Source organism: Castor canadensis, chromosome 12 (genome assembly GCF_047511655.1).
Source record: "Castor canadensis chromosome 12, mCasCan1.hap1v2, whole genome shotgun sequence".
Taxonomy (NCBI): domain Eukaryota; kingdom Metazoa; phylum Chordata; class Mammalia; order Rodentia; family Castoridae; genus Castor; species Castor canadensis.
The window spans coordinates 91,551,422-91,566,672 of record NC_133397.1 but is presented as its reverse complement, the minus strand read 5'-3'; the positions used below and the strand labels follow the sequence as shown (position 1 = coordinate 91,566,672).

The 15,251-nt window shown below is 36.0% G+C and overlaps 1 protein-coding gene across 3 annotated transcripts in view; it reads right to left on the bottom strand.

Annotated features, from left to right (window-relative positions):
• Mrps9 (mitochondrial ribosomal protein S9) overlaps nucleotides 1-15,251 on the bottom strand; it is a 60,404-nt gene that overhangs the window by 26,980 nt on the left and 18,173 nt on the right. The window lies entirely within an intron of this gene.

Below are 15,251 nucleotides of genomic sequence, written 5' to 3'. Positions count from 1 at the left end.
TGGTTTTAGTTGAAGGTCAGCTGGATCCATAGCTTTGGGCTGAGCTGAGGCAGAATATCATAGAAGCAGGGGGGGTAGGTAGGGACTATACACCTCATGGTGGCCAGGAAGTAGGAAGAGTCAGGAAGGAACCAAAGACAAGATATGTCCTTAATAGTCATGCCTACAGTGACCTACTTCCTCCTGCTAGGTCCCACTTCCTAGCACCACCAGCTAAGGACCAAAACAAATGAGCCTTTAGGAGACAGTTCATATTTAAACTGTGACATCCACCATGGCACCCATGATGGTTTTAACTGCTCTTTTTAATTTTTCCTAGAAATTTTATTGTATTTTTTGGTGCTGGGGGTTGAAAACAGGGCCTCACACATTAGATACACACTCTACCAGTGACCTACAACCCAGTCCTTCCAGAGTTCTTAAACTACACTCTTCTCAAACAAGTCCTCTTAAGTATCTGTTTCTCATTAGGTATGCTATTGACCTTTTGGGCATGACAACTCAATTACAAGGCAACCTCCCCCACCCCCACCCCCACACACTCACTGAATATTCAGGCCCTTTTCCAATCTATGCCAGTGCCTGTGACAAATTTCACCCTACACATTTCCAAATGTCCCCTAGCAAAGAGTACTGCTTCCCACTTGTGAGTAACTTCTTAAAACTTGAAGTCTTCATCAACAACTCTCCTCTCAATTATTCAATTACTGACAATACCATTTGCACTCCCCTTCTTGATAGTGTCAGATAAAAGAGGTCTGTGGTCTGGGATTTTAGAATACCAGCTAAACACCAAATGCGCTAGTAACACACTGAAACACAGCACTGCTCTTTACAGAGTCTGCTCTCAGCATGGGCTTTCCTCTGCCCAGCCACACAGTGAATGTGCTGGACCAGGTTCTGGCTCTGAAAAGAGGAGCCAGATTAGGGTGTAAATTCAACTGTATCAGGGGCCTACTGTGTATCTGGGCCAAGATTCATTCTCTTGATCAGCCTGTACAAACTTAAACAAATTTAGAACAAACACCAGAGTGCTAATTTAATAAATCTAAACATCCCCTTTTCCTTTCTTCCCTGCATTAGAAAGGGATCTTTTATTAATACTTTTATTGATACTAAGACAACTGACTGCCATTCGGAAAAATAAAAGTGAATCGAAACCTCACACATATAGAAGAATAAACTCCAAATGACTTAGAAAACTAAATATACAAAATAAAACCAAACAAGTCCTAGCACTCAACATGTTTTTTTAGACCCTAAATATGGAAAAGTCTTTCTTACCTATGACTCAAAGTTCAAAAGCAATCAGAAATTGTAATTTTTAAAATTACATTAAAAAATAAAACATAGTTCAAATGTAGTCATAAAATTGGAAGCACACTATTGGTGAGGTTATAAAGAACCATCATGACACACTGCTGGTGGGAGCACCAAATGGCGCAACCTTTGCAGTGAAAGCTTGGCACTTTCTAACAAGAACTACATGCAAAGAAATCCCACTTCTACAGACTCACTCAGGACACACACACACACACACACACACACACACACACACACACATCAATGCAAAGTACAAGTCTGTGGAACCAAGTCCTAGACAGCCATAAAACAAATCCACCAAAATGCAAAAGAAATGTGCCTAGAATGCTGTTTTGGTATAAGAAAGAGAAAGAGAAATAGAAAATATATATGGGTATAGGGAAAAAATATACACAGGCCTCTTTTTGCTCTTACAGGCACAAGAAGGACAAAGCAGAGACCAATAAGAATCATTATCTCTTACAGTGTAGGTGGGAACAGGGTGAGAATAACCCAGAGACGAAGACAAGATTCTCCCGGATATATCTCTGTATATAGTCAAATTTGAAGCATGTAAATATTTTACATATTAAAGAACAAAACTGGCAAGAGAAGCTGAAAAATCTAAGCAAAAAAACCCCTAATTTATAATTTAAAAAACTGCAAAAAAATCAATTTTACTTGGTAGGCTTATTGTCAGTTATATTATTGATATAATTCTGAAATGCTCTGTGCATATTGTAGCAAAGAGCAAATAAATAAATGTATTAATTTGGGGGGCAAAATTTTACTGTAGAACAAAAGAGATTCAGATATAAAAGAAGGGGGAAAACTTTAATATGAAGTGTAATTTAGATAAACCAACATAAAAAATTTCCTATAACATTTAAAAAAACGTTATTTCCTATTTCTGTCCTCTTGAAAGAGCACAGAGGCCCCCCCCAAATCTTGGTTTTCAAATATAATAGCTCAGTATAAAGGACAGAGTACACGGCAGAAAAGGCTAGTTGTAGGTCATTCTTATTAGTTCCTAAGACAGAGAAAGCTTAAAATGAGCCTGAGATATCTTTCTACGCCAAAAAAAAAATGAAGTGTTCAATGGGCTGCCACTGGCCAAAGATGGGACAATCTGAATATCAAAAAGAACAATTACAATGCCATATAGCACTCAATAAGTGGGTGTATGTATATTTAAATCAAACACACTAAGGGGAAGGGAGAAAAAGAAAGCTTCTTTATAGAACAATACCAGCAGTAAAAGTAGAAGGGATGACAGGAGTAGAAAACCATTATCTTACAAGTTCCAAGTTAGACATCATTCAGTCAAGGACCATCAATAGATGATAAAGCACTGCCTGAGAGGTTCGCAGGAACAGAAAATGCACAGGGACTCAAAATTATCATCCTGCAGATTATTTACTACACAAGGGGAAATGTGCTTTTACAAGAGGTCCACTGGTCACCACCTCAATTAAGCAAAGAATTAGCCATCTCATCATCAACAGTGGGACAAGATATGTACCTCCTGAGAGAGTGCTTAAGAATCATACACAATGTCACCTAAGCAGTATCCTTTATATATTGTAGATCTAATCACAATGGAAGCAGTTAATAAGCCAAAATGTGGGACAACTGTACAACTAACTGGCCTAGATTTTACAAAAGAACTATATGGCTATAAAGGCAATCTCTGTGTAAACTGCAGAAATTTAAATATAGACTACATACATATATGACACTGTAGAATTGTTATAATTATATTAGACGTGACATTGGTATTGTGGGAGACAATGGTATGAAGGATGTAAGTATTGAGGTGTTAAGAATATGCTGATATATTTAGGAGTTAAGCTTATGATACCTGAGGTATCAGTCCAAAATAAGTTTATAAACATAGAGAGGCAAAGGAAATGTGGTAGAATGTTAATAGCTGGCAAATCTATGTGAAGCTTATGCATGGTATGTCTGTATTCACTGAACTTTCAAATCCAATGGAAATGTGAAAAACGTCTAAGTACAAAGGTGTGGAAAATATTAAAAATTTCAAAATAAGAAAGATTTCCCCACACCCAAACTGTCTCATTTACAGCACCATGGCCAGTAGCCTTCAGACCCTGTCCTTATGGTCCACCCAACAGCTCCAGAGCTACCAGAATCCTAGGAAGAAAGCTACTGAACAAGGTGGTGAAAACAGCACATGGCATGGAACACTGAGCCTAAATCTTCACTTAGGGCAAACTCACTAGTCACAAGTGAGATAGAACACTGGTGCTCAAACAAGCATCAAGCTATCAGAGGCATCATTTTCAAGTATAAATTACTTTTAACTTAGGTGATTGCTGAATAGAATCTTAGAAGAAATTGAAAACTGAAGAGTTCCATCCCATAGATTTCTCATGAGCACTAAGACTTAGAAAAGTCACTAGGAAGTTAACTTGTAGAACCTGAAAACCATCCATAGGCAGTTTTTAAAAACAAGTCAACAAAGAATCTGCTGAAGTATTCTGAAAATTCAACTGAAAGGACCAGGAAGATTACTTCACTTTAAGAATAATTATCTTAGCTAAAAGTAAGTTAGCCCATTTTTAAAATTTAAAATCCTTCACTATATTAGGTACTACAATATGAAGTACTGTACCAAATATTATGATATTAAGATAATGTCAAATTTAAAAAACCTCACAAATTTAGTAAAACAGTATGAAAACTGAAAGATGGAAGAGAACAGATTGAAAAAGGGAATATAAATAAGAATAAGCCAATTGTTTGTAAACCAAGTAACAAAATATATGTAACAGAAAAGATGGGTTCTCACCATGCTGCCTGCTATGTGTTTAGTATGCACAGGACAGTACTGGCATGACCTTTCCATTTGTCTCCTATGGACAGTCTATACAGATTTTTTTTTTTTCAAATTCTGAAGGAAAAAAAAGGACTACCTGACTTAATGAAAAAAAAAATTTTTTCTGCTTTCTGGGTTCACTAATTACCAGTTAATCCTTTTGAAATAAATAGTGGATATATAAAGAACAAGAGAATTTTGAGTGTTAGTGTTAAGTTTGTTTTGGACAGAGCATTATGTGCTATAAAACAGGAAAATCTTCACTTTCACTACACTGTAGAAGAAAAGGAGTAGTGAACAAGAGAATAAGATGAAAGTGTAAGTAAGAACATGCAATCCTTACTGTCTTATTGTATGTTTTTAAAATATCGACACTTCTAGTGATTCTGACTTGTAAGGACACCAACTTTATCTGCTGACTGTGGGGATTAACAGTTTATCTGTAAAACCACAGCACAAAGTAGGTACTCAATAATGTTAAATAAGTACACAAAACTTCCATTTTACATAAAGCACAGTGTTTCCCACATTATTTTAAGACTTATATGGCACTGAGATAAATGGCAAAGTCAAAACTTGAGTTTTCTGAAATTCTCAAATGTGTTTTTATACCAAGGAACCAACTTAGTTCTCTCAGACAACAGATTTCTTTATTCACATCAAGGATTTTCAGCTAGTTAGTAGTAAAATTAAGAGAAAAATCCAAGAGATCGAATTAATTCCTTTAAACAAAGGAAAATGAACCAATTATTTACCTTACTAAATTTTATTCAACAAATATTTACCCCACTTGAGTTCTAGGTTAGTTTAGAAGTAAGGTGAGTAATGTATAGTTCCCAACCTATGAGTTGAGACAACACATATATAATCTCAAACACAGGGGCTGTTGTAATATTATATGTAAAACTATGTGGCATAATAGCACACAGAACCTATGATAAAAATCATACACAGGTTACACAGAGGATACAAAGGGGTGACAATTTTCACGCCTTTTTTTTTTTTTTCTTATCAGTGTTCTCCTTTCTAAATAAGTACCTTTACATATTGTTTTGTCTGCCTGGCATCCTGTTGTTTACTCCTTCATTCACACACTCCCATTTGGCTTTCAAGACCTAGATCAAGTGCCAGTTCTGCTTATGAAGCTGCGACTTCCAGCTATATCTCCTCTTTGCTATACCAGTTACAGAACTCTCTGTGCTCACCTCTGAGAACACAGGAGAAAGATCCAGGCATCCTCTCGCCCCAGCCTGTCTCTGACTCCAATTTCCTCACAGCAATCAGAGAGTTGACACTCACCTTTGCTTCTTAACATACCAAATACTGCCACATCTATGAGCTATCTCAAAGGTCATGTGAATGAGCCACCTAAACAAGATTTTACAACTCCTGTGGCATCTGGGCCAACACATTACTCTCAATTCCCATACACATTCCTGTCCCTAGAAACATACATTTCTCAAAATCCCTGCTTCCACAGATTTCAATCTGTCCTTACCATTATTCTGGTCCTGTAACTGCTTTCTCAGGAGTCACCAAGGTCTCTTTCAAATCCCATAACCTACCTTCAGTTCTCATCCATATAAACTGCTGTCTCCCAGTCACTTGCAGCCTTGTTGTGGTCCCACCTTTTCTGCAAGCAATTCTTGTGCTCTTCTGAATAAAATTTTGCTATCTCATAATGCAGAGATCTACCTTTAGGTCTCTTCCTTTCAAGCATTTGTACATAGAGAGCCCAAATCTATTTCCCTGCTCCAAACAACTTCTGTTAACTGACTTCAGAACTCTTTCCATTTATGTTTCCAAATACATATCCAAAGCTGTTCCTCAAATAACTTACTTTGTTTTCTACCAGTTCTTCTTTCTCCCATGCTCTGTTAAAAGATCTATCTTACCTTGGTCATGCATGAAGGTGTACTCTCAAAGGCAAAGAATGGTCTTAGTTACTAATTTCTCAGTTCAAATCTACAACCCAGAAGATACTTAAAGGATAACATCAACAATCAAATGGACTGCAAGGGGCCTTAAGTGAATGAACTACAGAGAACATTTTATAGACAACTGGGGACCAGTAACCATAAACATATGTAAATACTCCTACTTGTTACTACCAACTATAATCAAGTTTATTTTGTTAGCTCTGATAATGGTATTATGTTTATAAAGGAAAATGTCTTCATTTTTTGAAGATGTTTACTCAAATATTTAGGGATAAAACACAATGTTTAGAATTTACTTTACTTTATATCTTAAAGAAAGTTCAAGCCAAAAAAATATACATTTGAAGCAAATATGACAAAATGTTAAAAGTTATTTAATCCAGGTGATAGTAATATGGGTGTGCACTGAACAATTTCTCTTTTTCTGCATAACTGAAATTTTCATAAGAAAAGTATACAAATTAGTATTTACTGAATTGCTATTAGCCTAAAATGTTTTGATGTTTCTCAATTCTGGTTCTAACACATATGGTTTGTGTGTGTGTGTGTGTGTGTGTGTGTGTGTGTGTGTGTGTGTGTGTGTGTGTGTGTGTATAATTTGCATTATTGTTTTAATAAACATTTGGATGTTGATTCATTCAAATAAAGAAACTACTTCTATACTTCTGAATTTCTATTTACTCTTGTAGTATTTTTTAATTGTTTTCAAAACCAAGTCCACAGATATTCTGGACTGTGTCAATGAAAGACAATATAATAACAGATAGCAGATTAATATTACTTATACTCCCAAGTATTCTCTTTCTTTTAAATAACACAAGACAAAAATACAAAATTCTTACTTGGAAAGAAATGGAAGAGCAATCTTCTAGTCAATAGGGCCCAAGAGAACTACTTCTGCTGATAGAAATATTCCAGAAATACTCCATATATCTGTGCTAATGATAGCCAGTAGCCCATGTGGCTCACTGTACAATTGATAAATGGTTTATAAGACTAAAAAAATAAATTTTCATTTTATGTTTTAATTAAAAATCACACATAGCAAGTAGAATCCATAAAACTCTAGATTGTTATAGCCAGTCTTTCTTCTCCAATCACCTTTCCACCATACAAGCAACAATGTTAAAGTTTCATCTTCCTTCACCAGGATTAAAGGCCTAATGCAAAGATGGATTAGGACAAACTAGCTCAGTGGTACATACCCTACCAATTTAGTGTTGCTGGCCCCTAAGGGGATCGATTTTGGCACTGTGACTTGAAGTTCATTTTAGTGCAAAGGTATCTGCTCGAGCCCTTCCAAATACAAGATTTAACTCTTCATCTTTACCCTCATTCTCACTGATGGCCCAGGGCTTCCTTAATCAGTTTTTTCTCAAAAGTTACCAGCTCAAGGCACGTCTTCAAGCTGTCCTTGAAGATGATTAAAATAATTTCACTCATACTCCTCAAAAGTGGCAGCTTTTGCTCTACCTTGGGAAAACACTGAATTGAAGATAAGATCTTTTTCCATGGGCTACTCTACTATAACTAGAAATACAATTTTTCCAATGCAATGGAAAATATTAAGCTTAATCTAGAAAACTCACACCAAGGAGGGTATTTCAATTAAGGTAATTACTATAAAGAATATGAAACACAAATGGTTGGGAATAGAAGCTATGCCACTTAAAAATTTAAATTCAGGTAAAGATTTGGTTGGAAAAGTTTCACAAGTACAAGAAAATGAGAAGTGGGCTAGGGATGAAGCTCAGTGCTTACTTAGAATGTACAAGGCTCTGGTTTGGTGGGGTGCAGGGGCGGGGGAGGGAGGGAAGGAAAGAGGAACATAAAAGGCAAAGAAAGTGTTGAAATACTTTGATTTTTTTTTTTTGCAGTTTTCCCAACATACTACACAGGAACATCCAAAACAGCATAACAAATAATGCAAATTTTAAAGTATTATGATAGGTAAAATTAAGTCAACCAAAAAAACCAAACACACAACAACAAAAAAACTCCAAAAACCCATGGGAAATACTCTGTTGATGTCAACCTAGCTGTTCACTGCTACTGTTTTTTGTACGCTCCCCCACCCTGTCCAATGTGGTACTTACTAGGCACTAGACAATAAGCATAAGCAATAAGTGGCCTAGTCTCTCAAGTATCTTGAAACTTGAGGAGACGTAACATTTCACTTCCAAAATGTGGCTTGGTCTACTTGGTTGGACCAAGTTTGCCAACCTTGAGAGAATGAACAGAGATTTCTAATTATCTGAAATAAGGACTTTTTCCCTATTTGAAAAATTATTACTTAAACTAGGAAACACCCAATCCTTCTACAAAAAGAAAATTAAATAAGTCACTTGGGACTCAATTAATACTTCTTCAAGAAGCCTCAAAACAATATTGCTAGGCAAGTTTCTTTTTTTGGGGTGGGGTGAGACCTTTGCTCAGTATAAGAACCAGACTTTGGGTGTGGTGGACAGTAAACACACTGGTATCCAAACACCATCAATACTCATGTATTAATGAGTATATCATCAATATACTCATATGAGTATATATGCGATGAGTGTGTGTGTGTGTGTGTGTATATATATGTATATATACAGAAAAAGATACCAAAATCATCTGATTTAAGGCTATTGATGCATTAATCTAATTTTTAGTTCAGCAGAAGAAAATGTGGGCAATAGAAATAGAAAACAAGGGCATTTTCCTATAAGTTCTAGCTTAGTATTTCTTATGTTAAGTTCTAAATGTTGTCTGGAACTAATTTGGTGATGTTCTTTGATGTTTTAACCTAAACATCACATTTTAAGAAATTGTTACAAATATGGCTTAGGTTCAAAGGTTGATTGGTCACACACACACACACACACAAAAATCAACTGGAACAAAAAACTCTGCTTTTCTCCAGAAGAAAAAATGGAATATATATTTAATGTTAATTATAGGAAGAACTTTAGATATTTAATAAAACTATCGCATGTCTTGTATACTTAACCCGAATAAAAAAAAATGTTGACAAAAAAGGAATATAAATTTTTAAAAATTTAATCTAAGGGATTAAATTTTAAATTATGGGATAAAGTTAACCTCACTAGTAAATATGTTATTTTTAATTTTAGATTTTAACCAGAATCCTGCTAATTCAATAGCTCCCTAAAATGAAGGCGAAGTATTTAACTACATTCTTTGGCTTAAGTCAAAGTATAAAAGGATGTAGGCTCAACCCAAGAGAAGCACTGGGTCAGGAATGCAATCTCTATTAATTAGGTATCCCAGCTGGGCAGTGGGTTTGCAGCTGTTAACTTGATCAATGACTTACCTAAATGTCATCTCTACTGATTCGCTTATAAATTACCAGCAAGTGAGACTAATGTACAGGTGCTAATTTATTTAAACTGTTCTCTACAGTTCTACATAGCTTTATAAACTGCATCTGGCACCTAATGTTAGCTGTCAGTTGTACTTAGACATGCCTGTCCTAACGACTCTGTTCATTAGAAGTGAGCACAAATTATGAAATATTGTGAAAAATGATACATCAAATGGAATGGGCACAGCAAATCAATTAGAGAAACCTCACACAGCATATTCACACTTAGGAGAATAAAACATTCTGGTTTTAGAATGAGGTCTATAATACCAATTAAAAAGTAATTGGTAGACCTCAGCAGTGTTATATATCAATTTGCTGGCTTTTTTCCTGAAACTCTATAGTAATGTAGAACGTAGAACTTAACTTTTAATTCCCAAATAAAGACATTAGTAAATGCAAGTGCAAGTCAGCACTTACATATTTAATGTAAGTAAATGTCTCCAACCTAAAATTTATGACTACATGCTTACTTCAAAAAGGAAAATGGTCCTCAACTTTTTTATATTTACAGCATGATGCTGAGTAGAATTTTTTGGTACATATGAAGAACTGAGACTCAACAACACTAAGCAGGTTAGTAATCATTATTACCCATGTCTGCTGTTGCATAAATAATGTGTCCCTATGTCTATAAAGTTCCACAGCCTTAGGCTGTATCATTCACCTGCCTGTCCTTTGCTATGGGTCAAAAAGGAGAACTGATTATGACCTATGTCTGTTACACCACTTATGGGCTTACTTGTTTACAGCTTCCATACACACAAAATCTTCTTGGGTAATTCCTTTCCACTGCATGACAGAACCCACTCAGCTCAATGTTTCACCTGACAGATTCCGCTTAACAGTAATGAATACTGTTACCACCAAAACACACCCATCAACATTTGGCAGTAACCCGTGAAAGGCTGTGGAACACGACTTGAGAACCATAGCATTAAGGTTTATTTTCAAAGTATTTATCATGCATTTAAAATACTTCCAGCACAATACAACATACACATTACTAATTGTTACAAACCACCTGATTTTCTTCCTGTTAGAGCTTCTGAGGGTTATCAGTAGCACCTGAGTGATTTGGTAGACCAGAGGTAGTTTATTTTTGATATAATTGAAGAAAATCTATACCTGTTAATGGCTAATTTATTTTTAGTTCATTTGCTATTACACCAATTGAAAATATTTTTCATATAAATTTAATAAAATGTTGAGCATTTACTATAGCAAAGTAGTTTTTTAAAATTCCAGACATACGTTACTGCTATAACCTTAATAACAAATATTCAAAATGATATGACTTTAAAATAAGTACCAATGTGACAAGCAGAATTATTTTTACTCAAAAATCTTACACATCATATTTCTTTGTGCTTTACCAACTCACTCTTCAAAAGGCCTTATTAAAGAAACACTTAGCATGTAAGATTAACTGGGTATAATCTTCACACATAAATATACATGGTATATTCAGTGAAACCAAATTTCTATTCAAACTCAAGTCTCTGAAATAAAGTTGTAAACCCAGAAATGGACGAAAAAGACTTTTATGAAGAGCTAAAATAGCTAGCACAAATTGATGGATTTTACTTAGGAGGAAAGATTCCTAGTCCAAAGGCTCTTAGTTTTAATCCACATGGCTAACGAATTTAGTTATGCCAGAAGGTTGGCAGGCAGGTGACAGCAGTGAGAGGCAGACATACAGACATAAAACATTGTGACAAGAGAGGAAATGACAAGAATCAGTAATAAAGCATGTCCAGGCTACTCAGTACAGGGACAGGGTGTAACAATCATACTAAAAAGGAGAATCCTGAGGCACTATAAGGTTAAAATGTACTCACCATACTCTGCTAAAAATGGTTGGGAGATGGCAATTTATCATAGAAAATAATACTTAAAACATTTATCTATGAGAATGTGGAAAGAATAGTCTTTGGATTCAGAGGAATCTCATACTGCCTTGGTATCCTTCATAATTTAAAAGAGGGTATTTACCTCCTAAGGTTTTTATAAAGATTAAATGTGATAATATATATCAGCTTCCTTGATAGCATCTCACAAACACACAGGTTTTCAGTATGTGGTGGTAGTCTTCATTATAAATAATAGCTTTCCCTTATCTGGAAAATATACTTTTGTGAAACATCTAATATCCTAATCATATAAAATAAAAGTGACTATACCTAATTTTAATTTATCTATTAAATGTCAAATATAAGAAAGCATTATAACTTCTAAATATATAAAAGCAATGGAAGGGTAAAATATTTTTCTTTTTTTTGTGGTAATGGGGTTTGAACTTCAGGGTCTCATACTTGCTAGGGAGGCACTCTACCACTTGAGTCATTTTTGGATCAATTATTTTTGTCTTTGGAAATAACTAAGCATTTTTTCAGAAAGAAAATGCTAAATAACTCATCACATATACTGTCTTTCTTCCAGTTAAATTATAGCCAACCCTCTTAGAAAACAATAGTTTCAAAAACTAAATAAAAAAGGAAGCACAATGTGTATATAACTATAAACAAGAAACTGGTTGTCACTATACTCTTTGGCTTTTTTATCTCCTCAGATGCCAAGAGAATCCACTAAAATTAAAAAAAAATGCCAAAGAGTTAATTGATATAAAATGTGATACTCAAGAAAGCTGATCAATCATGCACAGCAAAGTCTAGCATGGTAGAATTAAGTCACTGGTGTCAAGGAAAATAGCTAACAGTTCCTTCCATATGGGCTTTCAGACACAAAGCTAGGTGAGACACATCACCTACAGGAGAAAAAGTAATCTCCCCTTTAACTTAATCTAATGGTAAATAAATGTACTCAACAGTATTTCAGATGATTCTCCTCAGAGTTCAGTCTTGGGAGCATGAAGATTTGTGTGATAAAGGCAATTAGAGCACTAGGGAATGATTCCAGTTATAGTAGACTGTGCTTCTTACTACAGAAAGTGATCAGAACAATAGTACATTGTATTAATCTTGAGCTCCTTAGTTATATTCTGAGGTAGGCAAGCAGGTACTACTATTTCAGGGCTGAGAAAATCAAGTGACAGAGAGCTATGTCCTTTTCATCATAGTAGTGACACTGCAAAGAATCTCCTAATCTCAGGCCCATCTTTCTATAGCACTTGAGCTATAATGAATTTATCAAAACCAAAAAGAAATAAATGGAATACAAGGTTCTACATGATCTACATTTATATTTCTCACAAGAAATTCAACTTCATTTTAAAATCTACATAGTTTAAAGGAATAACTAGATATTTTTCATATTAACTCATGATTTCATCACTTAATACTTAATTGGCTAAAGCTAAGGGAGGGTTTTTTGTTGTTTTATTTTGTTTTGTTTTTGGCAGTACTGGGAGTTGCACTCAGCACCTTGCACTTGCTAGGCAGGCACTCTACCACTTGAGCCATGTCTACAGACAAAGGAAAATTTTTATTATATTAGCAGAATGACAAAATGACATCAAATTACTTTTACCAAATACACAGACACTCAGTTTTACAAGTACAGGACAGTTGTTATTGCACATATTTATATAGGGATGATAACTATCTTTTCTTGGGATTTTGAGAACAAAAACTAAATATATTGTTAAAACTTTGTTTCTATTTGATTGATATATTCACTAATAGGATCCTTTCAGATTTCTCTGAATAATATTAAAAGGATACTCTAAATGGCATCACAAATATGTATCTGTTGTTCACATGGTAACAACAACAACAACAACAAAAACCCAAAATTTTTTTGGCTACACTGAGTTTTGAACTGAGGGCCTCATGCTTGCTAGGCAGGCACTCTACTACTTGAGCCACTCTACCAGCTGAAAATATTTTAGAATCAAAAAGAGTTGTTTTAAATCTTCAAATATGTTTTGTCTCAATACATTTCATAAATGGTTTGTGCTCTTATTATTTCAGCAATCGGCTAAGTAGCATGGAAAAAGCAGTTTCTAAAATGTATAAAATAACTAATGGTTTAATCTGAATACAATGGCACTTAATTTACCTATGTGAAAATTATAGTGGGCTTAGACTTTTAACTAGTAATTGAATTAAATTACAGGGCATGCTACTCTGCATAAATTAAACCCTCACAAAAATAATTTTAACATCTCAAACTACTACTCAGAGTAAATAAACATCCAAGCAATGAACTAGCCACTCCAAACAATGTAACTCACTTTTAACATGGACAGTGTGAAAATGTCTACTCCTTCAGATAGAGCTATAAAATTGCTGAGCTGATTCTGTTTCTTTCAATAAGTCAATTATGCCCCCATGCACATCCAAAAAAGGTAGTAGCTAAGAGCTGCTCAAAAACACTTTGGTGCCAAACTCAGCTGAGTAGTAAGCCTCCTGCTGAGGACCATTATTCATGGACACAGAGACCACAAGGAGAGCAAGACCATTTTAAAAAGCAAAGAGTAAGAGGAGAGGCGTACAAGATCGCAGACTAGAAGGTTTCTCAGTTTGACTCCATGAATGAGAAGAGTCAGGGTAACAAGGGAGAGACTATGCTAAAGAGAGAGAGAGGAAAAGCATCTATATTAGTCTTAAGAGGCAAAACAACTGACAAAAAGATACAAAGATGCAGAGTAAAGGAGGAAACATTTTGCAGCTCCAACCCCAGCTCCCTGGGGGAGAAGAGATGCCAAAGCTACAACCAGAAGGTAAACTAGGCAACCCTGGCCAAAACCTAATGGACTTAGAAGCCCACAGTTGCCATAAACCTTAAATCCAGAGCAGGGGTTTATTGTGACAATGACTACTCCTGTGTGATAGACCTATCATTGGAAAAGAAAAGCATGTTGCTCCTCAAATCTCAAGAGGGCTACAGGCAGACACCATCTTGAGAGGGGTTCTATTGTTTTAAGACTGATCTACTATCACAACCTGAAAACAAGGAATAATCATGGTTCTGGGAGCCCAGGGGCACCCTGCCACAGTGTCTGGGTGTAAGACAGACACTGGTGTAAGAGGGTTGTGGAGAATCAGTGACAGGGAGGGAGGAGGACCCATTGAGAAGTTTAAGCAGCAGGGAGCTCAAGTAGTGAAAGCCTTGATGATCAGTAGCCTCGCCTTCTTTGGCAAGGAGCAAGCCCATCACTTGAGGATAACTGTGGAAACAGATCTGAGCCCATGGTTGGCAGAGAGCTTGGCCTCTAACTTCCAGCTGTGAGAGTTGTTACTGAGCAACTCTGAGAGTTTTGAGGCAGATCAGATTCTTCCCTCCCACAGTTAATTGCTGGGTGGTATTTGAAACCACCAAGACCCGAAGGCATAGTGCCTGACGTCTTCAGTCTTCACCGAATAATCCAGGACTCAGTGTTCTATACCCTCAAACTCCAACACATTTGGGGAACACCCCTGGGCTTGGAAGCTTGCTGTCCCTGGGGGCAAAAATTGGTTGGCCTGTGGAGCAAGGGGGAACAAAGCTCATGCAGCCAGCAGTGGTTCCTAGTGAACAAGGAGGTGAAGAAAGTAGCCCTTGTTGAAGTGGCCAACTGTACCAGCCAAGCCCCCAGCCACATATAGCATTAATCTATATATTGGGAACTACAAGAGACTCCAGCTAGTCTTTTTCTCTGAGTGATGTTGGGGATCAGGCCTGGTGCCCTAAGCACACAGGCAAATGTCTGGCTACTGAACCATACCACCACTCCAAGGGTGAGAAATTACACATCAACCTGGCTCCTGCCAGTCCTATCTGAATGCTGAGAATACTTCAACCAAAAAACTAAACGTGACTGAAACCTCCAACCAATGACTTTATCTCTGGTATGCAAATC